Source organism: Mirounga angustirostris, unplaced genomic scaffold, assembly GCF_029215605.1.
Source record: "Mirounga angustirostris isolate CCGP_5_RB_7025 unplaced genomic scaffold, mMirAng1.0.hap1 SCAF_10, whole genome shotgun sequence".
NCBI lineage: Eukaryota > Metazoa > Chordata > Mammalia > Carnivora > Phocidae > Mirounga > Mirounga angustirostris.
The window spans coordinates 41153336-41178085 of record NW_026991718.1 but is presented as its reverse complement, the minus strand read 5'-3'; positions in this window follow the sequence as shown (position 1 = coordinate 41178085).

Here is a 24750-nt window from a genome sequence, read left to right as displayed (position 1 = left end):
ACCCTTACACATGCCAAGCGTTGTTGTAGCCTTTTACGTATATCATATTATCTTTGCAGCAACATGATGAAATGGGTTGTAATACTGAATTTCTTTTACATTTGAGAAAGCTGAAGAGCAGAGAGGTTAAGTTATATCTTTAATGCCATGAAAATAATAGGACTCCAAAGTAGGCTGTTTAATTCAAGAGCCTTTAGTTAACCACTGTACTCCCTGGGTTGCAAGGTGGAAGCAAAATTTTTAAGATTGTCTACTGTGGTTCTCCATAAAGAGGAAACATTTGTAGAAAATATATTATGTAAAGGGGGTAAGGGACATAAGGGAAGTAGGATTTGTACACTTCCCTTAAACTGGTAAAATCTTAACATCAATAGAATCTTTTTTTCCCTCTATTTATTTATTATTTTTTTGATGTAGTGTTCCATGATTCATTGTTTGCGTATAACACCCAGTGCTCCATTCAATATGTGCCCTCTTTAATACCCATCACCAGGCTAACCCATCCTCCCACCCGCCTCCCCTCTAGAACCCTCAGTTTGTTTCTCAGAGTCCGTAGTCTCTCATGGTTCGTCTCCCCCTCCCATTTCCCCGCCCTTCATTTTTCCCTTCCTACTATCTTTTTTTTTTTAACATATAATGTATTATTTGTTTCAGAGGTACAGGTCTGTGATTCATCAGTCTTACACAATTCACAGGGCTCACCATAGCACATACCCTCCCCAATGTCTATCACCCAGCCACCCCATCCCTCCCACCCCCACCACTCCAGCAACCCTCAGTTTGTTTCCTGAGATTAAGAATGCCTCATATCAGTGAGATCATATGATACATGTCTTTCTCTGATTGACTTATTCGCTTAGCATAATATCCTCTCGTTCCATCCACGTCATTGCAAATGGCAAGATTTTGTTCTCTTTTTTTGATGGCTGCATAATATTCCACTGTATACATATATATACCACATATTCTTTATCCATTCATCTGTTGATGGACATCTAGGCTCTTTCCATAGTTTGGCTATTGTGGACATTGCTGCTATCAACATTGGGGTGCACGTACCCCTTCGGATCCCTACATTTGTATCTTTGGGGTAAATACCCAATAGTGCAATTGCTGGGTCGTAGGGTAGCTCTATTTTCAACTTTTGGAGGAACCTCCATACTGTTTTCCAGAGTGGCTACACCAGCTTGCATTCCCACCAACAGTGTAGGAGGGTTCCCCTTTCTCTGCATCCCCACCAACATCTGTCATTTCCTGACTTGTTAATTTTAGCCATTCTGACTGGTGTGAGGTGGTATCTCATTGAGGTTTTGATTTGGATTTCCCTGATGCCGAGCGAACATCAAGAGTCTTATAAGCTGTTTGTGTATAATAAATTCCTAGAGCAACCACTATGAAGTGCTATATATAGATAACACTGAAATAGATTATAGATAAATCAGTATTGAATTAAATCCACAGGAAGACGGAAAAGAGAAAGAAATGAAAAAGAACAAGCAGGAAAAAAAAAGGAAAAGAAGCAGAAACAATAACAAAGAATTAGATGACAGACTCCCTACCATACTAATAATTACATTATGTGTAAATGGTCAGAATACACCAGTTAAAAGAGATTGTCAGAGTAGAAACAAAATAAGAAAAAATTAGCCAAGCATAGGTTTATTTACAGGAACTTCAATTCAAATGTAATAGTATACATAGGTTTTCAGTAGAAAGATGGAAAAAAGGGATACCATGCAGACAATCAAAGGAAAGTAAGACTCACTGTATTAATATCAGATAAAATGGACTTTAGAATAAAGAAAAATATCAAAAAGGAAATCTCAAGGCCCAAATGGTTTTACTAGAGCATTATAGCACATATTTAATAGAATTAACATAAAGTCTTCATAATCTGTGCCAGAAAATAGAAGAGTTCATTTACCTGATACCCAAACCAGAGAAAGGAATGATTTAAAAAAGAGAACTACAGACCAATGTATTTCAATAATACAGATATAAAAAATCTTAATAAAATATTGGCAAACCAAATTCAGCAAAATATAGAAATAATTATGTACCATGACCAATTGGGGTTTATTCCAGGGACTCAAGCATCACTCAATAGTTGAAAGCCATCAATATAATCTGCTATATCAACATGGTAATAAAGTAAAATGATATATCAATTGATCGAGAAAAATCATTTGACAAAACTCAACATCCATTCATGAGAAAAACCCTAGGTAAAATAGAAATAGAGAGGATCTTACCAAACTTGAAAAATGACACTTATAAAAACCTACAGGTAACACCATAACTAACGGTGAACAACTGAATGTTTTTTTCTCTTAAGATGAGTTACAAGGCAAAGATCTTTCCTCTTATCACTGACATTAAACATAGAACTGGAAGTTCTAATCACTGCAAGCAGAAAAGAGGAAATAAACCAATTCTCATTTGCAGAGATTTAGTAGTTTATGTAGAAAATTCCAATGCATCTATAAGAAAATAAAATAGAATTTATAAATTATTTCAGCAAGGTCACAAAAGATCAATGCACAAAAGTTAATTTCCTATCAGTATACTAGTAAAGGCTATGCAGAAACCAAACTTGTTTCTTGTGTTTTTGATTTTGGCCATTCTGACCAGTGTGAGGTGATATCTTATTGTGGTTTTGATTTGCATTTCCCTGATGATGAGTGATGATGAGTATCTTTTCATGCATCTGTATATGTTCTTTGGAGAAACATCTGTTCATGTCTTCTGCCCATTTTTAATTGGATTATTCAGGTTTTTTTGGTGTTGTGTAAATTCTTTATACATTTTGGATATTAATCGCTTATTAGATATATTTTGGATTATAACCCCTTATCATCTGCAAATATCTTCTCCCATTCTATAGGTTGTCTTTTAGTTTTGTTGACTGTTTACTTTGCTGTGCAGAAGCTTTTTATTTTGATGTAGTCCCAATAGTTTATTTTTGCTTTTGTTTCCCTTGCCTTAGGAGAGATATCTAGAAAAATGTTATTGTGGCCATGGTCAGAGAAATAACTGCCTGTGGTCTCTGTTCTATGATTTTTATGGTTACAGGTCTCACAGTTAAGTCTTCAATCTGTTTTGAGTTTATTTTTGTGTATGGTGTAAGAAAGTGGTCCAGTTTCATTCTTTTGCATGGAAATGTTCAGTTTTCCCAACACCGTGTGTTGAAGAGACTTTTTCCCATTGCATCTTCTAGCTTCCTTTGTTGTAAATTACTTGACTGTATAATTGTGTGCTTATATCTGGGCTCTCTGTCCTGTGCCACTAGAAAATGTCATGATTTAAATGTAAAATATAAAACTCTAAAAGTTTTAGAAAAAAAAACAGGAGACAGTTTTCAGGATCTAGACCTAGATAAAGAGGTTTTAGACCTGATGCCAAAAACATCGTCCTTAAATGGAATGATTAAAAAAAAAAAAAACAGACTAGGAATCTCATTGCTAATAAAAGGTAAGTAATATCTCTGGAGGACAGATATAAAGATCTTTCATATTGAAGATTCTGTTATCAGATGAAAAATAATCACTTGTGGAAAAAACTTATATATACACACATATACACATATATATGCATATATGAATTTTTCTCAAACACAAAAACATGTGTATTAGCAGCCTAAAAAAATGCAGCTTCTTTCTCCCTAGGACAATTAACAAGCCACAATTGGAATGGAAATATATTATTTGTAATTACATTAAGAAGGTCTTATAAGAAAAAAGTTAATTTTTAAAATGGGAAGAAAATTAGGATAGTTTTTCATATTCTTTTACACAATTAATTGACAACAGAATATGTTTCAAGAGTTCAGGTCTCAACACCAAGGAAATACAAACAATTTTAAGAACATGTTATGAGCAACTATATACCAACGAATTAGGCAATCTTGAAGAAATGGATGCATTCCTGGAAACTTATAAACTATAGAAATTGAGACAGGAAGAAATAGAAAATCTGAACAAATCCATAACCAGCAAGGAAATTGAAGCAGTAATTAAAAACCTCCCCAAAAAACAAGATTCCAGGGCCAGATTGCTTCCCAGGGGAATTGTACCAAACATTTAAAGAAGAAATAATACCCAAAAAATAGAAATGGAAGGAAAACTTTCAAACTCGTTCTGTGAGGCCGGTATTACCTTGATCCCAAAACCAAAGACCCCATCAAAATGGAGAATTACAGACCAATATTCCTGATGAACATGGATGTCACAATACTCACCAAGATACTAGCCAATAGGATCCAACTGTTACATTAAAAGGTTTATTCACCCTGGGGGCCTGGGTGGCTCAGTCGTTAAGTGTCTACCTTCAGCTCAGATCATAATCCCAGGGTCCTGGGATTGAGCCCTGCATCGGGCTTCTCAGCGGGAAGCCTGCTTCTCCCTCTCCCACTCCCCCTGCATATGTTCCCTCTCTCGCTGTGTCTCTCTGTCAAATAAATAAATAAAATCTTTAAAAGGATTATTCACCCTGACTAAGTGGGATCTATTCCTGGGGTGCAAGGGTGGTTCAGCATTCATAAATCAATCAACGTGATATATCACATTAATAAAAGAAAGGACAAGAACCATATGATCCTCTTAATTGATGCTGAAAAAGCATTTGACAAAATACAGCACCCTTTCTTGATTAAAACTCTCCACAGTGTAGGGATAGAAGGAACATACCTCAATATCATAAAAGCCATATATGAAAAGCCCACAGTGAATATCATTCTCAATGGGGAAAAACTGAGAGCTTTTCCCCTAAGGTCTGGAACACGACAAGGATACCCACTGTTACCACTGTCGTTCAACAGAGTACGAGAAGTCCTCAGTAATTAGACAATAAAAATAAAAGGCATTCAGATTGGCAAAGAAGAAGTCAAATTCTCACTTTTCACAGATGACTTGATACTTTATGTGGAAAACCCAAAGACTCTACCCTGAAATTGCTAGAACTCATAAAGAAATTCAGCAACATGGCAGGATATAAAATCAATGCACAGAAATCAGTGGCATTTCTATACACTAACAATGAGACAGAAGAAAGAGAAATTAGGAAGTCGATCCCATTTACAATCGCACCCCAAACTGTAAGATACCTAGGAATAAATCTAACTAAAGAGGCAAAGATTCTGTACTCAGAAAACTATAGAATACTCATGAAATTGAGGAAGACACAAAGAAATGGAAAAATGTTCCATGCTCATGGATTAGAAGAACAAATATTGTGAAAATGTCAATGCTACCTAGAGCAATCTATGCATTTAATGCAATCCCTATCAAAATACTATCAACTTTTTTCAAAGAAATGGTACAAATAATCCTAAAATTTGTATGGAACCAGAAAAGACCCCGAATAGCCAGAGGAATGTTGAAAAAGAAAAGCAAAGCTGGTGGCATCACAATTCCGGACTCCAAGCTCTATTACAAAGCTGTAATCATCAAGACATTATGGTACTGACACAAAAACAGACACATGGATCAATGGAACAGAATAGAGAGCCCAGAAACGGACCCTCAATTCTATGGTCAACTAATCTCTGACAAAGCAGGAAAGAATGTCCAATGGAAAAAAGACAGACTCTTCAACAAATTGTGTTGGGAAAATTGGACAGCCACATGTAGAAGAATAAACCTGGACTGTTTCCTTATACCATACACAAAAATAGACTCAAAATGGATGAAGACCTAAATGTGAGGCAGGAATCCATCAAAATCCTAGAGAAGAACACAGGCAGCAACCTCTTCGACCTCGGCCACAGCAACTTCTTGCAAGAGACACATCTCTAAAGGCAAGGGAAACAAAAACAAAAATGAACTATTGGGACTTCATCAAAATAAAAAGCTTCTGCACAGCAAAGGAAGCAGTCAACAAAACTAGAAGGCAACCTGTGGAATGGGAGAAGATATTTGTAAATGAGATATCAGATAAAGGGCTAGTATCCAACATCTATAAAGAACTTATCAAACTCAACACCCAAAAAACAAATAATCCAATCAAGAAATGGGCCAAAGACATGAACAGACATTTCTCCAATGAAGACATACAAATGGCCAATAGTCACATTAAAAAATGCTCCACATCACTCGGCATCAGGAAATACAAATCAAAACCACAATGAGATATCCACCTTACATCAGTCAGAATCGCTAAACAAGACAGGAAACAACAAATGTTGGTGAGGATGTAGAGAAAGGGGAACCCTCTTACACTGTTGGTGGGAATGCAAGCTGGTGCAGCCACTCTGGAAAACAGCATGGAGGTTCCTCAAAAAGTTGAAAATAGAGCTACCGTATGACCCAGCAATTGCACTACTAGGTATTTACTTCAAAGATGCAAATGTAGTGAAATGAAGGGTAACATGCACCCCAATGTTTATAGAAGCAATGTCCACAATAGCCAAACTGGAAGGAGCCAAGATGTCCTTCAACAGATGAATGGATAAAGAAGAGTGGTATATATATACAATGAAATATTACTCAGCCATCAGAAAGGATGAATACTTACCATTTACATTGACGTGGATGGAACTGGAAGGTATTACGCTAAATGAAATAAGTCAATTGGAAAAAGACAATTATCAAATGGTTTCACTCATATGTGGAATATAAGAAAGTGCAGAGGATCATAAGGGAAAGGAGGGAAAACTGAATGGGAAGAAATCAGAGAGGGAGACAAACAATGAGAGACTCTTAACTCTGGGAAACAAACTGAGGGTTGCTGGAGGGGAGGTTGGTGGGGGGGATGGGGTAACTGGGTGCTGGGCCTAAAGGAGGCTATTTGATGTGACGAGCTCTGGGTGTTTTATGCAACTGATGAATAACTGAATTTAAATTAAAAAAATTAAAAAAATAGTTTGGGTCTCAAGATATATCTTACTAAGTTGTTTTTCATAAAATTAACAGTTCTCCAGTGCCAGATACATAACTCCTACTTACTTCTGGAGAGGGTCTAGATAAAGAAAAATGAAGCAAACAAAAATCAACAAATGGTGAAGCTTTTGTATGAAATAATTAACACAGTATATTTAATGTAGCTAAGTAGACTTCAGTTTATTTTTTAAATTATAATTTTTTTAAGATTTTGTTTATTTGACAGAGAGCAAGCACAAATAGGGGAAGCAGCAGGCAGAGGGAGAGGGAGAAGCAGACTCCTCACAGAGCAGGGAGACTCATGTGGGGCTGGATCCCAGGACCCTGGGATCATGACCTGAGCCGAAGGCAGGCACTTAACTGACTGAGCCACCCAGGTGCTCCTGGACTTCAGTTTAAATAATGATATTGATTTGTGAGATTTTTATTAAAAAACAAAAAAATATTTGGTATAGTTATCATAATGATATAGTAAGATACCTAATTAAAAAATATAGCTATAGTTTGGCAATAATAGACCAAAGCCAAAACACCAGAATAAATGGATTAAGAAAAATAATACTGAGAGTGAGCATAAAATATGGATATGTGAGCATTCAATAATTTGTCCTTCATATGTAGTGTCCAAATATATTACATTATTGTAGTTTGGCTGTTTTAGAAAGGTAGATTTAAAGATATTAGAGTTATAAAATGTATTACCAGATTCATAAATGAAGTACATAAATATAATTATGTAGATTCATATATATTATATAAAGCTCTAAACATTAGTGTCCGAGAACAAGGACAAAATACCTTCCAAATTAATGGACATAGAAAAAAATCTGAGCAATGCTGACTATTTTACAAAGACAGAAAATGCAGGAATTATGTAAGATTGAGAGAACATGAAAAAATGAAATAGATGTTTATAAATTTAAGCAGAATAAATATAACTATTCAAAGAATAAAAATCCCAGAGTTAATTTAAAAACATAAATATAAACCATGCGGTTTTTTGACACACCAACAATGATAGTTAAAGAACAGAAAATATATATTTCTTCGATTAACCTGGGTGCAGGATGCATCTCTTCCTTGATTCTCCTATTATCCTTTCTAAATGTATTATCATGGACTGAATGCTCCAGGATGTATTCAAGCTTTTCTCAAAACCAAGAATTACAAAAGGATGATTTGGGAAGTAGATCCCAGTGAGCGTCAGTAAGCTATATGAAGTGTCTAAAATGCCACCCACAGTACTCATAATCAAAATTGGTAGATAGCCAGAGCATTGCCTAAGTTAAAGGTCACACCATGTGAGTCAGGATGGCCATGGCCAGGTTCCATGAAACTGACAAGGTTGGAGTGTTCTGAAGAATTAATTTAATAATATCTAGAATATATGGCATTGGTCCAGGATGTCCCACATCAAACAATGGGGATAAATAACAAACAATGTAACAGGAACAATAATTCAGAAACAACAAAACCAACTATTAAAAGCACTTGGTTTGTTTCAGGCACACCTCTAAGAACAGTGTAGATATTTATTTAATGCTTAGAACAACCCTACAGTTATGTGCTATTATTATCCCAGTTCACAAAGGAAACTGAGGCACAGTGGTAATCAGGTTGTCAGTTCCAAAAGAATCACAATTTCCCCTCCTTTTTTTTTTGGCCTATGGGCAAAAAACCGCTTGAGAACCGCTTATGTTGGGATTTCTTTTTTAATACTAAGGTAAAGATGCTCACAAAAGTCTTGGATTTACATTAAACTTCGTAGAAAACTAAATGCCAGAGAATAAATCTTTTACTTTAGTGTGAGTGCAACTCTTCATCTAATAGTCACAGATAGGTGATAAGTATGAATTGTCTCAAAGGAAAAATTGCTAAACATGATGTTAGAAGGTCAATGTAATGAAAGTATATGGTTCCTCTGTAGTTTGCCAGGTGATAGAGTTTCAGTTAGATCAAGGCCCAAGAAACAGAAGTGGTATGTATATTAATACCATGTGATGGGCTTCATATACACATTTCTGTGACTTTGGATGGTTCTAATGTCACCCAGAAGCCTCCCTTTGGTGTTAAAAAATGTGGAAGTCATAGGTGAGTAAGAGGCTCTATCAGTTCATCTTGAAGAATATTTATGAGCATTTTCACAGACTGGTCTTGCAAATATCAATGTTTTATTTCAGCTCTCAGGTAAGGATCCAACAAGTCAGAGAAGGGGATGCCATTGAGCCTAGGCCTAGCAGTCTGTGGACTGTTATGGTAGACTTAATGCAATTAAGTTCAACATGGGGCTTAGAGTGGCTTTGCTGTCTGTACAATTTTTAAATAGTGAGCCACAAGGCCACAGAAAGTTTACTGCTTTCTTCCTTGCCTCTGTCAGATAAACAATTATATACATGATGGCCCTTTTTAAAATTGATGCTTTGTGTGTCCTAATACAACCCTGTCTACAAAAAAGATGATGAGTTATCTCTGCCATAGGAAATTTTTTTGGAGTCAGGAATAATGTCTTGAGCTGATATTTTTCTGGTACCTCTCAACTCCCTTAGTGGAGAAGGCACATCTGCAAATAGAGGGTGCTATTAGGCTTTTGGGAGCTTTGATGGTATCTAGGAGACTAATACTGAAGATCAAGGGGCTCATTGCTGTAAATCCCAAAAGAAAATAATATATTTATAACATCATGCATGAAAGTATGGTCTTGACTAGGCCAAGGGAAAAAATGAATCCAGTGCAATGTGTAAGTGACTTTGATCACATAAGGACAAGCACAGCTGCCATTTCATACACTTAATTCTCAAGAGAGAGTCCTTAGTTACAGTCCTTAATCATTTTGTTTGTTTGTTTGTTTCATAGATTCTTTCTAGCACTCTGGTAAAACCTGTGGACCCTTACTCTCAGTGTTTTAAAATGCTTCAAATAAAATATATAAAATTATAAAGGAAAACAATAATATTAAAATAAATTTTAATCCCCAAGTTAAGAGCAACAAGCTTGCTAAAACAGCTTGGAGATGGGTAGAGAAGTGAGGATCCTCTCAAGAGTCCCCAAAGGGCTCACACATTGTACCCGATTTAGAATCCCAGGCCAAAACATTTTAAAGTTATGCTGTGGATAAAAATGCTGCTGGGACTTACAGGACAAAAATGACTTTGACAAAGAATCTAGCTTTAGTTTCTTTCTTTCTTTTTTTTTTTTTTAAGGAAATTAGACCACTTAGTTTTAGCATAAGAAACTTTAATGACAGTTATGCCATTTAAGGATATTGTGCTTGTTTTGAGATATGCAGATTTAAAGAAGACTTTATGGGGAATAAATTATAGTGCTCACATATTTTGGAGAAAGATGCATATTTACACCAAAACTAACCACCCATTTTTAATACACAAAATCTCACTTCCTTCATAGTGATCAATTTCTTTTTATGTGACCTAAGATCACTGTAAGATTATCATAAAATGGCAGGTTTTTTTTTTTTTTTTTTTTGCAAAAGTGCATGGAAGTTACAAAACTCAATTTTTAAGCAATAAACTAAAAAGAGAATTTTGTCACCAGGATAGATTAAAGTTTTTGACTAAATGAATTTTCTTGCCAAAGGGGCTTATAGTACTTCATAGAATCTATTTTCCTGACAGAATAAATCATTGCATGTGACAAAATGCAGTTCCTCAGAAAGGATTTAGCTTTCCCCCCAAATCCATTCTCTTTTTAGAAATATATTTTACAAGACAGTAGCAGTTCCAAGTCTCAGGTTTCTTGGGGAGAAATGTATTTATACTCAGCAGTATAATTGTTTACAAGTGGTGAAAAGTTAATGAATAGGTTGGGGAAGATGTGAAAGGTATAGATATTAGGTGCTTCTCAGTTTTTATTTTGAGTCAGCATTTGTGATTCATAACTTGAAGCACAATTCTGTAACCTGAATTGTTCCCCTCTCATTAAGTTCTGTATTAGGCGTAATTTTATTAGTTGTTTTCGGTTTAATGAAGAATTAGAATGAATATGGCATAGGGCAGAACAGAGCACAGGATCAGAAGGAGTAATGAATGTCTCTGATTAGAAATTTTTAAATGTGAATTCAGGTTTTGGGTTCACTAAATGCTGTATCAACTGTATATACTAGTCATATACATGTACACACGTATTTAGGGAGAGGCTATTAAAATTTAAGTCCAGATACACAGATTGAAACTTTTGGGGTGGGCAAGGGAGGGATGTGGAAAGAAGAAAATGAGAAATCTTCAAACATTGGCCAACTGTATCTGTGTTCTTTGTTCAAATGAAGGACATTAACCTCTAATTATATAACATCATTATAATGGAAAAATACATTTGATAATAATGGTACTCATTTTGTTCTTGTTAACAAGATTGAAAGATATGAAATGGTATAGTATACAAAGAAAAATCTTTAGTTAAGCAATTTAATACAAACAGTATTGATTCAAAAACTGTATACAATAAGGAAAGAAGCTTCTAATGGCAAGAAACTTGTTTCTCTTTTTTAAGATTTTATTTATTTATTTGAGAGAGAGAGCACTGGGGGGACGGGAGGAGCAGAGGGAGGACAAGCGGACTCCGCCCTGAGGGTGGAGCCTGACAGGGCTCAATCTCATGAGCCTGAGATCATGACTACAGCCGAAATCAAGAGTCAGAGCCTTAACCTACTGAGACACCAAGGAGCGCCAAGAAACTTGTTTCTTCTTGATCCTTTAATAATGAATGGCTACATAACTTGTGGGGCCCAGTGCAAAATGAAATGTAGGACCTCTGGTTCAAAAACATTTTTGAAGAATTTCAGAACTGCAACAGCAGAACATTATATCAAGTTCTGGTGTTTCTCAGCACACAGGATTCTGGACAGCTGTGTATGTCCATGATGCCAAGCCTCTCTCTCTACTTTTCAGAACATTGGAAAGACGTATATAAAGATAGAAACAAATATCATGGAGGAAATAAAGAAGAATTGAAGCCTCAGTGTTGTCAATAAACCATAGGGTTTACACAGTCAGATTTAGTTATTTTTCTTTAGGAGTTTTGGTCTTTTATATATTCATTACTGAGCACCCATATGCAAGGTATGATGTAACACTCTTGAGATAGAGCCTAGGAGCATAGGATGGCCACAGGTGTGCCTGCATGGGGTCTTCAGATTCTGTCTCCTCTCTTGGCATTCATAATCACATATTCCACCCTTTTGTAGAAAACAATTCCAAAACATATGTCCCAGAAAAGTAATAGAGGATACCAGCCTAATTCCTAGACAACAACCTGCCATTCCACCTACAGCCTTACTTATATTGTGTCTCCATTCCTTCCATTTTGCCAAGTGAGCAGAACCTGCCCACTCATCCTCCTACAACCATGCTGTCCATTCTCATCTCTTCACAGACTTTGCTGGTTCAGATAGGCTTCTTTCTCTTGAGTTTTACCAGTTATTAAAGTTGATGGTTATATCCATCAGTCCTATTCACTTTTCAACTCTGCAAATTGGCTTAAGTCATCTCCTTGTTCTTTACATTGTCACTTTTCGCCCCTCTCAATCACACATGAACTCATTTTGATGAAATTTTTTAAAAATTCATTTTTATTGGGGCGCCTGGGTGGCTCAGATGGTTAAGCGTCTGCCTTCGGCTCAGGTCATGATCTCGGGGTCCCGGGATCGAGTCCCGCATCGGGCTCCCTGCTCCTTGGGAGCCTGCTTCTCCCTCTGCCTCTCTCTCTCTCTGTCTCTAATGAATAAATAAAATAAAAAATCTTAAAAAAAAAATTTAAAAAAAAATAAAAAAAATAAAAAAATTCATTTTTATTAAAAAGAAGGGACAATTTTTATTCATTGTTTACCTTTTTGCAGTTTTTACACTGTTTACCACACTCAAATTCCATTTTTTTGTCTTTTGTCTTTACTTTTTAAGGTATTTTGTAGAATTTTTGCAGAAGAGTAAGAACCACAAAATCTAAGTAGGAATTCCCTGTTCCTTCATAGTCTAGTCACAATTGACAACATGGATAAGTTTATATTCTTATTTTGGAATGATAGGACAAAGAAAGATTGAAGGTAGAAGTGGAGGCAATGAATTTGGCAGCTAAATCCTCATGTACAGCTTTCAATATTTTTGACAGTTATGGTATGTACTTCAATATTTCTAAGCAACATAACTTATTTCATGCTTTATCAATTCAAGTGAGGTACTTAGCTCTTATAACTGATCCTCTTCCCCCAAAATACATCCTTTCTCTCAAAATCCTTATGAAAATAATAATTTCTGAATCATTTAATAATTAGTTTATGGGAATATAACTATGTAAGTGTTACTCATTTAACTCTAAGTCTGTGTTTTTATTCAAGTTTTTGTTTTTATTGATATCAGTACCTTGTTTTATTTAATTTCTTAGCTTTCTATTAGATTCTACTTTATTATTACAGAAAAAAAATTACGCTAACGTATCATCTCTAAAACTTCTCACATTATTTACTACGTTTAATATGTGGTCTTGCAAAATATAATCCTTGCCTCTTATATTTTATTCTTCTCTTTCTAGCAGCACAATATATATTTTTCCTATTTTTTTTTCTTTCACTGAGTCATATATAACATGAAGATACCTGGTAGAAAAGGAAAACGAGATGATTTGTGGAATATTTGATTACACAAATACAAACATGTACACATACTTTGTCCTTTTGACATGTACAATTGTACAGAGTTTTTATTGCATTTTGAAAATTTGCTTTACGATTTGGTATATCATCATCTTCATCTTCATAATCATCAAAATTGTTAAATGTCTAGTATGCCCAGAGATGTGGCAACGACACAAAGAGAAGTATACCTTAACTAGTCTTATCCCTCAGAAGAATCTAACAGATAAGCTCCTACTTTAATACTAAATTAAATATGAACATTGGGGTGCATATGGGCCTTCTTTTCACTACATCTGTGTCTTTGGGGTAAATACCCAGGAGTGCAATTGCTGGGTCATAGGGTTGCTCTATTTTTAATTTTTTGAGGAATCTCCACACTGTTTTCCAAAGTGGCTGTACCAACTTGCATTTCCACCAACAGTGTAAGAGGTTCCCCTTTCTCCACAACCTCTCCAACACTTGTTGTTTCTTGCCCTGTCAATTTTTGCCATTCTAACTGGTGTAAGGTGGTATCTCAATGTGGTTTTAATTTAAATTTCCCTGATGGCTAATGATGATAATAAAATTAAAAAAAAAATACTAAAATATATTTTCACTAAGAATTAAAGTCCACTACAAAGACACTTAACAGAATGTTTTTTTAGGTCATTGAGATAATTTAATGGTGTCAGTATCCCCATATTTGTACCTCTCTCTGATTTTCCAGAAACCATTACAGCATGGATATGAAATAAGTCAATCACTTTGAGCCATAAAACATAATTACATGTTTTAAAAGCAAAGTTGTTTATTTCAGACTTACGTCTATATCAGTGGAATATAACAGAGAGTGACCACTATTAACAATTGTATTGTGCAGACAAGTAATTTGAATAATCAAAACCAGCAACTTTCTTCTCCTTAGAAATATAGTAGGGATTTTTGTTCAGTTTTGGTGTGTATAAGTGTGGTGTGTGTGTGTGTGTGTGAATCATTCTTGATAAACGTTTAGTCTTTCTTTTGCACTTCATTGACATAGATAGGAAACATATGGATCAAAATATCCAGAAGTTTCAAGCATTTTTCATTTCTCTGCAGTAGCAGTAGTCTTTCTTCAGTAGCTTCTGGGTGATAAAATTCAGTAATTCTATTCCAAAATTCATTCAGTTGGGAATCTCTGAAAATATAAAATTTTAGTATCAATCCAGGCTTACAAATGCACAATTTTAAATTACTGACTTCTACATACATGGACACATTATCAAAAGATGTTTGAAAGAAGTACATGACATAAACGTATATTGTTGGGTATATTTGCTATTCATGATTGTACTTTGTAAGCCAAATATGTGGGAAGCAGGAGTGATTATCACAAACTATGTGTGTTTTTATGTTCTTGTCATCAATAGGAGATGATGAATAAGATATTTCCTCAAGCCGTCTGCTTTTTCTCAAGAGGGGATTCAGCCTGTATCCAACATTCCCTGTTGTGATTTTATTCTACTATTAGCTACTTATTTTCCTTTATCCCCTATGTTCAACAGACAGAAATAAGGATTTCTACCACAAAGACATTACATTTCTTTCAAATCTGAATTTTAGTTTTAATAGCAGTGCTTATTTTTAAGGGTTTGCCTTATATAACTAGCCTACAAAATAAATTTCTGCATGAGTGTAGCTCTAGGCACAATGAAGAGTCTACAGAAAATTGTACAATCTCTCTCATAACAAAAATAAAAACTACAAAACAGCACATTTATCTTAACATCTAGGGTTCCATTCCAAATCTAAATCTGGGTTTGAATGAGAAGTTCACATAAAGGACTTGTAGGTGTTTACTGCAATGCATTTTAAATGGTAAATATTCACATGTGTATTTAGTAAATGAATGAGATAATTATTTAAAACTCTTAAAATAGATTCATAAAATCATTTAACTGGATCAAAAGATGGGTTGATTGGTATTTTCAGTTTATGTTAGTCTGGGAAACTGTGAAGATTGAACAAAATTGTTCACATATCTGTTTTTACTCTTCTTATGGCTAATACTGCGATGTTGCACAATAAATTTTCTTTATTCTTCACTTAGGTGCACCCAGCGCACCTGATCATCTGCTGACCTCATAAAACTGGTCTCTCTTCATTTGAGGACATGAATAATCATACCAACTCACCATGTACACATTGTAGGAAGGTTGCTTGGACAAAGCTAGAGGAAAGTGAATGACCCATTTAGTGCTATCAAAAATCTAGTAATCCAGTTGCAATGTTGTATACAACTTGCCTTCTTCTTCAGATACCAAGATACTCTCAGTTTTAAGAGTTTTGCATATAATTATGCATTTAATCCTCACATGAACCTATGATATAGGTACTATTGTCATCACAGTTTACAGACAAAATGTCAAGGCATAGAAAGGTAATTTCCAAAGGTTATTTAGCTGGTATCTAGACATTATAGCTGTAGAATTCATAGTTTTAAGCACTGTATTATGCTATCTCTCTAAAGTTTCTAATTTTAAGAGAATTTGTCACTTTGGAAGTAATTTCTGTTCTTTTTGTAGACAGCAGTCAATTTTTACAGTAACTATATTATTTCTTAGGAATCTAATATATTTAGAACTTATAATACCCCATCCCCATTATGATGAAGTTGCTTCAACTCCTGACTGAGCATTCTCTCCTCTCTACTATTGTTATCAAGAACCATGTTATCCAATAGAATACCCTACAATGATGGAGATAGTCTGTATCTTCAATCTGGCTGATACAGTCGACACTGATTGACTCCATTGTGGCTATTGAGCACTTGAAATGTGGTGTGACTGAGGCAATGAATTTTAATTTAATCTTATTTAGTTGTAATTAAATTGAAATAATCATATGTGTCTAGCATCTGTCATATTAGACACCACTGGCCTTGAACTTTAGTTTTACCTTCTTTGAAGAAAAAATGTAAAAAATAAATGAAAATATAAATTTATTTTACTGTCAATAGTTATGCCGATTCCCTAGTGTATTATAAATATTTCCCTACATGTCAGTACTTCCTTATAGCCTGTGCACCCTCTGGTTCAGTTTCTTGCTGTTGGAGGGAGAATGGGAAACAAGCAAACTTTAATTAAAAATAAATGCTTCATATGTTATAAAGTTAAGTGTTAAAGAGAAAAGAAAACAGGATGAGAGATAGGTAGGATCAGGTTGTTAAAGTATATGTGGTTGTCTTGATAAGCCAACTTATATTGCATATGACCCCAAAAATCTCAGTGCCACAATACTACAGAATTTATTCCCACTCAAACCACAAGTTGAATAGCGGTTGGCCCTCTAGCTCTGTTCATTTTAATCTACCAAGGATTCAGCCTGCTAGCATTTCCTCTTAACTTGTGCTTCTGTAATTATCATAGCAGTAGATAGAATGTAAGCACAAGAGTGAGAGTGAGACACATAGCACACCAACTCTTATTTGCTTGGAGTAACACAGAGTACATCTGCTTATATCTATCTGTCTATAGATATCTATCTATAGATACAATAGATGATATAGAGAGAGTATAGCTGACACACAATGTTACATTAGTTTCAGATGTACAACATAGTAATTCAAGAACTCTGCATGTTATGCTATGCTCACCAAAAGTGTAGCTACCATCTGTCACCAAGCAGTGCTATTATAATACAGTACTATGCTGTACCTTTTATTCCCATGACTTAATTCATTCCATAACTGGAAGCTTGTATCTCTTACTCCCCTTTACACATTTTATCCATCTCCTTACCTATCTTCCCTCTGGCAACCATCAGTTCTTTGTATTTCTAGTCTGATTCTGTTTTTCGTTTATTTATTTTTTTAGATTTTACGTATAAGTGAAATCATATTCTGACTAATTTCACTTAGCATAATACCCTCTAGGTCCATCCATATTGTCACAAATGGCCAGAGCTCATCCTTTTTAATGACTCAGTAATATTCCATTGCATATATATACCATATCTTCTTTATCCCTTCATCCTGCCAGTGGACACTTGGGCTGCTTCTGTATCTTTACTATTGTAAATAATCCTACTATAAACATAGGGGTGCATTATTTTTTAGAATTAATGTTTTTATCTCTTTTGGATAAATACATTTTTTTTTCTAGATATGTCTCCTAAGGCAAGGGGGGAGAAAAGCAAAAATAAAGTGTTGGAACTACAGTTCAAAATAAAAAGCCTTTGCATAGTGAGGGAAACCATCAACAAAACAAAAAAGGCAGCCTACTGAATAGGAAAAGGTATTTGCAAATGATATATCTGATAGGAAGTTAATATCCAAAATATGTAAAGAACTTTTACAACTCAACACCAATAAACCTCAAATAAGTCAACTAAAGAATGGGCAGAGGAGCAGAATAGACATTTTTTCAAAGAAGATACGGAGATAACCAACAGATGCATGAAAAGATGCTTAACATTACTAATCAGGGAAATGCAAATCCAAACCACAATGAGATATTACCTTACACCTGTCAGAATGTCTAGAATCAAAAGACAAGAAATAATAAGTGTTGGCTTGGAGGTGGAGAAAAAAGGACTCCTGTTCACTATTGATGGAAAACAGTATGGAAGATCTCAAAAAATTAAAAACAAACACCATATGATCCTATACATCTGTTTATATTTTATCAACCCAAGAAAATCACATGATTACAGATTAACTCAAAGGTTCAGTTTAGAAATCATCTAAGTCTATTCTTCTTATAAACAAATGCACTCATCCTTTCCTCAAAACAACAAATAAGGGGCGCCTGGGTGGCTCAGTCGTTAAGCGTCTGCCTTCAGCTCAGGTCATGATTCCAGGATCCTGGGATTGAGCCCTGCATCAGGCTCCCTGCTCTGCGGGAAGCCTGCTTCTCCCTCTCCCACTCCCCTTGCTTGTGTTCCCTCTCTCGCTGTGTCTCTCTCTGTCAATAAATAAAATCTTTAAAAACAAACAAACAAAAAGCAAATAAATATCCAGTGTAGACATGATGTAGTCTTCGTATCAACTTTAAATGTGGCTCTTTTTGATCCAGAAATCTAAATTCATAGAAGGTAATTGATCTCCTCCCTAAATACATAATATACAATGGTGATAATAGGCACAGGTACTCCAACATGCACTCCTGTAAAAGGAAGAAATAGGAGACATAAGTTGGTAACTGCTTCTTAGTAATTCTTGAATTTTAGTGGGCAGTTTGTGAGTCTTATCTTAGGGGTAAGAAGTTTCCTTGATTAGACCATATTTCTGTTTTTCGAAAGGGACTTTCCACTAATTTATTATCTGATGCCTCTGGCTTTGCATTCTGAGAGATCCTTGTTAGATAAAGAACATTTGAAATTACTGATTTACTGGAAAGTTACCATTCTTGGGGGATCTGTAGCTTCTTCAGCCTAATTTCTGCAGTAAGATAGTTGTTACTATAAAGGAAAATTAAAATATTGAATGCTCATAGTCCTATGCTAGTGATATGGATAGATAGATAGATAGATAGATAGATAGATAGATAGATAGATAGAATATCTAGTGAGATCGATCGATCAATCAATCAATAGATGATAGAAAATCTAAGGAAACCATGGTTCCTGAATTAAGTAGGGATAGAGTCAAATTATTCAGACTGCTATTTTGTTTCAAAAACCATTTGCTTTCTTTAGACCATACTACCTATACAAGACTTATGATTAGAGGGAAGTTCATGTATTGAACAGAGTGCTAATGGGTGGATCAAAGAGCAGACAAAAGAAAGAAGTGACACTTTAGATGATAAGTATGAAATTGGCAGGAAATATAGATGAAATCCTTTATCGACCATTTGTTTATCCCTTACAATGTGTCATGTATTAAGAGAAGCAAAAGATAGATATATATGCATACATACAAGATAGGAAACTCTGATTATATTCATGGGAAAGTCTTTATCATGAAGGCAATGGGTGACCTATGTTTTGAAGGATGATAGTGTTTTATCAAGCAACAAAAATAAAAAGGAATGGAGAAGGAATCTTTTATTAATATCTGTAGAATGTGTGGTTTATGTTGTAAATATTGGAAACTGAGTTTAGGTAGGAGTAACGAGAAACATACAAAAACAGGAAGAGCATTTTTTTTCTTTCAGAAATTACATAATAGTGGGCTCTTGAATTAATGGAGACAACTCTTATGTCATAGACCACTTGGTAAATCAGGCACTGCCAGTGACATGATAGGAAGTCTTATTTCATCTGTGAGTATTTTGCAAACCTTATTCCCTTCCATGGGATTTAATATCCATTTAATCTTTTCCACTGCAATGAATAATTCATTGACCACACAGAGGGTCATTGAGTTACATACCTCCACAGTTGTCCATTTAAAGCCCTGTGTTCTCTCAGATAAATGAGACAGAATACCTTATGTTGAATCCCTGGTGATTTTAACAGAAAGCATATTAATTGAATGACTAACATATTATGTAACTTCATTAAATGGTAACAGTAATTATATGGCTTTTAATTTAAAGGACAGGCATTAATGACTAATCTAATGAGGTACAAATGACCACACACTAATTCTGCATTTTTTTATAACTGGAAATAGGAGCTGTGTTGTCAAGTGTAGAATTCATTTGAATAAAAGAGTTACTGCATTATTATAAAAAAGAAAAACAACTAAATGTTTTGAACATTTTTCTTATACTTTGAAATGAGAATGTTGATGATATTAGTTCAGTTTTTCTTTCTTTTTCTAAACCCATATGTATACTTAAAAAAAAGAAAGAATCAGAATCCATTGGAAAATACATAATCTGTATTCTTCTTTCTCAGCCTTGGTTCTTCTGACATAACCAATGAAATCACCATGTAAACCTTTGTCTCCCTGATTCACTGTTTCATTTATCACCTAGCAACCTTTGGTGCCCCATACCCATACTTACTTGCAGGAATCCTTGTGTTTACTCCTGTTGCCTGTATCCTATCTCAGAGAATCTATAGTGGTAATTTCCAGCTAATATACAATTAAGTCAATGCACTTCCTCTTTCCGTGTAATTTGAACTCCTGTACCATCCTTGAAGGATAGTTTTGTGACTTACATAGATTTTCCATTCACTCTGATCAGGAATTTAGAAGGATTCAGGGAAAGTAGAAGAACCTTTCTGGAGCTCCTAAGTATACCCCATGTAATAAAACTGTGTAATCATTTGTATTAGGCCTTTCTAAATTGCAATAATACCACTGTTGAAAGAATGAAGACTCAGGGAGTATTCCACTTTAAATGCAGGTGATTATATATACCCAGATTGCTATGCACATAGTCTTCATACTTCAGAAATGAAGTTATCACCTTAGGCAGGAGAAACAAAACAAGAGCTTGCTTTCTTATGAGATGTAAATATTTTTCAGGTATTTTGGATATCAGGAAAATGGAGCATTTTACCCAAAGAAGAAAGTGATTAGGCAATGCTTTACAAATAAAGGAACATTTGAGGTAATTCTTCAGTGATGAAATTCAACATGCTGATAGAAGGTAGAAGAGATTTCTGTACCTCAGGGCTTACATGTGAAATGTCAAAAAAGTGAAAATCAAGTGTATACATTGTGATTCATTCATTACAATTGAACAGTATGTGATGCACAACAGTAGGAGGTAACACTGAAGTAGTTAGTACATATTAAAAAGAAATGTCATAAATAACATATCAATATCATAGCAAGATACTTGATATTAATCTCTTTGTGGCAGAGACCAGAGGTTAGCAAAACATTCCAGAATAAAAAATTCATTGTATATCTAACCTTTGGCCGCAACGTTGAAGATAGAGTTGAGTAATGAGGTAGAAATATACAAGTAGATCAGTCAAGAAATGATAGAATTATTTATTTAGCACTATATAGTAATGAGAAGGAAAATATTCACCTTAACTTTTTGAAGAAGGGTATAGAATGCTTTATAGCTGCTGGAAAAAAATTTCGAGTGGCCAAAAGATGATATCACTAACTAAAGTTTCAAAATATAAAGCTTGGAAAAATTTGAAATTCAATAGTTTAAAAATCACACAATTTCCATCAAGAGAGAAAATAAGCTCTTCCATAATCAATATAAATAATCTTTATTCCCTACAGTATCTTAATAATCCAAACCTATAAAGATTTTTAAGAATTCTAATGAAGAAGATTGGGTGGCTCAGTCAGTTAAGCGTCTGCCTTTGGCTCAGGTCATGATCCCAGGGTCCTGGGACTGAGCCCTGCATCAGGCTCTCTCCTCAGCTGAGATCTGCTTCTCCCTCTTCCTCTGCCCCTCCTCCAGCTTGTGCTCTCTCTCTCTCTTGTTCACTCTCTCTCTCAAATAAATAAATAAATAAAAACTTAAAAAAAGAACTCTAATGAAGAAGAGAAAGTTAATCCTAAAGCAGGTAGTGAAAAGAAATAATAAAAATTATAGAAGAAATCGATAAAATTGAAAACAGGAAACAATAGAGATATATAAAGAAACCAAAAGATGTTCTGTTGAAAAAATAAATAAAATCGATCAATCTCTAGGCAGGTAAACCAAGGAAAAAAAAGAGTATAATGAAAGAGGGTCCATCACTGTTCAACCCATGGATGTTAGGATAATAAAGGAATATTACAAACAACTACAACCAAAATTTGATATCCTATATGAAATAGAACAATTCCTTTAAAGACAAACTACCAAATTCACACAAAAAGAAATAGATAACTTCAATATGGTGTATCTATTTAAGAAATTGAATCACTAATTAATATTCTTTCATAAAACAGAGGTCATTTCATTTATAAATTCTACCAAACATTTATGGAAAAAAATATATGAATTTTCTACAGTGTATTCCAGAAAATAGAGGAAATACTTCCTAAACCAAAAACCAAATAAAGAATTCCAAGAAAAGAAAACTACAGTCCAATATTCCTCATGAACATAGATGTAGAACCTCAAAAAAAAAATACTGTATCCAAAAATATAGAACAATTATACATCCTAAGTGGGATTTATTCTGGATATGCAAGGCTGGTTCAACATTCAAATCAATTAATGTAATCCACCATATCTAAAGAAGAAAAATTATATGATCATACCAGTTGATTCAGGCAAAAACATGTGATAAAATGTAGTACATATTTATGATAAAAATTGTACACAGACTAGAAATAGATGAGAACTTTCTCAACTTCATAAAGAATATCTGCAAAATTACCTACAGTTAACATCATTCTTTTTTGGGGGGAAAGACTAGGCATTTTCCATCTAAGACAGGGAAAAAGGCACAGAAATCCTCTTTCAGCACTCTTACTCAATATTGTACTGAGCGGTCTAACTAGCATGATAAAACAAGAAAAACAAAAGGTAAACAGATTGGAAAAATGAAAGAAAATTGTCTTTATTAATTGATGACATCATTGTATATGTAGAAAATTCCAAAGATTCTACAGTAAAACTCCTGGAAACAATGATATCAGGGTCACAGGATAGAAAATCAATATACAAAAGCCAATGGCTTTCCTATTTACCAGCAATACACAAGTTGGCTTTGAAATTAAAAGCTATGTATCATTTACAATGGCAGCACAAATTGAAATATTTAGCTATAAATCTAACAAAATATGTGCAGGATCTGTATGCAGAAAAAACAACAGTAAAAGCTGATATAATAAGTCAAAGGAGATATAAATGGGATATGTTCTATGTTCATATATTGCAAGTATTGTTAAGGCATCAATTTTCCCAAATCAGTCAGTGGTATCGGTGCAATTCCAATCTAAATTTCAGCCACTTTGTAGATATCAACAAGCTATTCTAAAAAAAAGGCCTACACTTAGGGGCGCCTGGGTGGCTCAGTCGGTTAAGAGGCTGCCTTCGGCTCGGGTCATGATCTTGGGTCCTGGGATTGAGCCCTGCGTCCGTCGGGCTCCCTGCTCTGTGGGGAGTGTGCTTCTCCCTCTCCCTCTGCCTGCTTCTCCCCTTGCTTGTGCTCTCTCTCTCTGTAAAATAAATAAATAAAATCTTAAAAAAAAAGAAAAGACCTACACTTAGGAGATTACTGATTAGAAGAAGAAAGCTGGAAGAGTCACACAGAAAGATTTGAAATCTAACTATGAAACTACTGTAATCAAGATACCATTTTAGAGGTGAAAGAATACATGCATGGATGGAACAGAATAGAGAACCCTGAAATAGAGCCACACACACATAGTGACCTGATTTTTGACAAAGGCACAGAGGCAGTGCAATAGATACAGGATAGTCTTTCCAACATATAGTTGTAGAACAACTGGAAATCATATGCAAAAAAAGACCTAGGCACAGAGCTTATGCCTTTCACAAAAATGAACTCAAAATGGATCCTAGATCTAAATGTAAAATGCAAAACTATAGAATTTCTATAAAAAAATATGAGAAAATCTGTATGACCTTGGACTTGATCATGAATTTTAAAATATGAAAACACAATGCCTAAAAATAAATTGGGCTTTATTAAAATTAAAAACTTCTGCTCTGCAAAAGACAAGAGAATGAAAAGATAAGCCACAGACTGGGAGAAAGTATTTGCAAAACATTTATCTGATAAAGGACTTGTGCCCAAACTACACAAACTATTCTTAAAACTGAACAATAAGAAAACAAAAAACTCAATTAAAAAATGGGCAGATATCTGAACATATGCTTCACTGAGGAAGATAGAAAAATAACTTAGAATAAGAAAAGATTCTCAACATCATTTGCAATTAGGGAGATGCAAACTCAAATGAGATACCACTATCTATTAGCATGGCTAAAATCCTAAAAACTGTAATATCAGTTGCCAAAGAGATTGCAGAAAAGTGGCAGCCCTTATTCATTTTTGGTGGGGATGTAAAATCATACATCATTTTAGAAGAGAGTTTGGAGTTTCTTACAAAGCTGAGCATGCTCTTACCATATGATCCAGCAGTCAAGTTCCTAGACATTCTAGGTATTCACATTCCTTTCAGTATTTTTCCTTTCTCTTGGGGTGCCTGGGTGGCTCAGTCAGTCGAGTGTCCGACTCTTGATCTTGGCTCAGGTATTGATCACATGGTTGTGAGTTCTAGCCCTGCACTGGGCTCTGCACTGGGCTTGGAGCCTACTTAAAAAAAAAAAAAAAAAATCTTTCTCATTTTTCTTAAACCAATTCCTGTTCTTCCTGCACTTAATACAGTTGTGAGATAAATATTACACAAGTTTCATTATTCCTTCATTCCTTCAGTTTCATTCC